Raw genomic sequence first — 2,135 nt, forward strand, 5'->3', positions numbered from 1 at the left:
CAAAACCAACAGACACAGAAGCAGTTTCTTCCCACAAGCCATCACTCTGATGAACAGCTGATTTCTGACTCACAGTGTCAGGAACAATTCTTGTGCAATAACCCAGCTACTGTCTCTAATCAGCCATCTGTTTACTGGTTACCACTTATTTATTTATTCACCATTCTCTATTTCAGTGTGCTGTTCATACTATGTCATATTGTATATACTGTATACTAATACACCTACCTCAGGTCATAAGGTCATAGGTCTTATTTATTTTTTCCAGTAGCCTTTGCACTATGCTCCATCACACTGTGTACATGTGTACATGTATGCATGTATGTGTATGTGTACCTGTATATCATATCCACCTTCTAAATGTACATAATGAGAATAGTTTACTCCTGCATCCTTTGCACTCTGATCACTGCACTATTTGTCAATATATCTATATTGTTTTGTTCACAGTGTGTATATTAGTGTTGTCTATCCTGTAGTTTGTGTCTGATTTTATTTTATTATTATTTTATTATTGTGTTATTGTATTATTGTATAAGTAAGCACATCATGAGCAATGTACAATCCTGAGTCAAATTCCTCGTATGTTTACACATTCCTGGCAATAAAACTGATTCTGATTCTGATTTATACATTCAGCCCACTCTCTTTCTATAGCACATATAAACTGTTGAAATTAACAGACAGTTTATACTGACACAGTAGCCACCAGTGTAGATGCGTCCTATGAAATTCACATGGACAAACTGAAAAGAAAGATGGAAGAATAAACATCGGCCCATGACCATTTAAGAGGAGGAACTTTTCTATACATCCAATATGCAAATGAGTAGGCCTATACTTTATTCTTGAAGTTATTGTAGGAGAAAGACAAGCTATCATAAAAACTAAAGAGAAAAAAGGATGAAATGTAAATAGCCTACAAAGCAGCTACTGTTGATGGATAAATAATGGTAGGTTATTTGAGGGAGACGTTTAATTAAAAGAACAGCACTGTAGGCTACATTAGTAAAATAACTAAGACAGGTTTTAATCAAGCTGATTCAGATAATTATTTTACCTATAATCCTACTGTGAACCTATTTTCACTTATCCTAAGTATGGTTACGATTTTGAATGTACAACGTCCATTGTAAGTTTGAGCATTGAGTGCACTTCTAAGTAGGCTACTTAGGCTGCAAGGTAAGTAAAAAGAACAGAAGAGGACATAAGATGTGAAGCGCCTAAATCCAGAGACGAAGAAGAAGAAGAAGATGACGCATCCGGAAGGTGGGATGTGGATAAAAGTGGAAGGAAAAAATATTACAGTTTACAAAAATCTATTAATGCTCAGGGTGTGACTAGAAGGAACAGAAGAGAGGAGAGTGTTTTAACCAGGCTAAGGTTTGATCATACAGGATCAAATAAAACGTTGTTTGTAATGGGCAAAAGCCAATCAGATGAATGTTTGGAATGTAGGTCCAAGGAAGATGTAGAACATGTACATTGTAGGAAATATAGGGAGGCTAAATCAAAAGATAAGTCAGGCAGGAAGGAAGTGGAACCTTGAAAGTGTATTGGGCACAACAGGAAATGGGGTAAAGGATACACAGAAAGCTGTTGTACAATATCTGAAAAATATAGGGATATGTATAATAACAAATCGGCAGGCCCGGATGGAATTTCAGCCTACATCTAATCATACCGGCCCCGAAGATAGCCAGGCCCGTAGTAAACAATGATTTTAGACCGATCGCGTTAACGTCTGTGATTATGAAATGTTTTGAAAAGTGTATTGTGTCAATGTTAAAAGCAGAGGTTGCTAACAACCTAGATCCTATCCTATAGGCAGGGGAGGGGAACTGAGGATGCTATTATTAGCATTATGCACCTAATTCTGAAGCATTTAGAGAATCACAAAGCCTATGCTCGTTTACTTTTTATCGATTTTAGTTTGGCCTTTAACACCATTCAAACACCCTTGTTAATCTCAAAGATGGAGCAGTTGAGTGTAAACCAAGCTATCATAAAGTGGTACTCATCTTTTTTAACTGACAGAATTCAGTGCGTTAAAGTAAACAATTGTCTTTCACAACAAAGAAAGACTAGCACAGGTGTCCCACAAGGCTGTGTCAGTTCTCCAATTCTTTTTACTT

This window comes from Micropterus dolomieu, linkage group LG13 (genome assembly GCF_021292245.1).
Source record: "Micropterus dolomieu isolate WLL.071019.BEF.003 ecotype Adirondacks linkage group LG13, ASM2129224v1, whole genome shotgun sequence".
NCBI lineage: Eukaryota > Metazoa > Chordata > Actinopteri > Centrarchiformes > Centrarchidae > Micropterus > Micropterus dolomieu.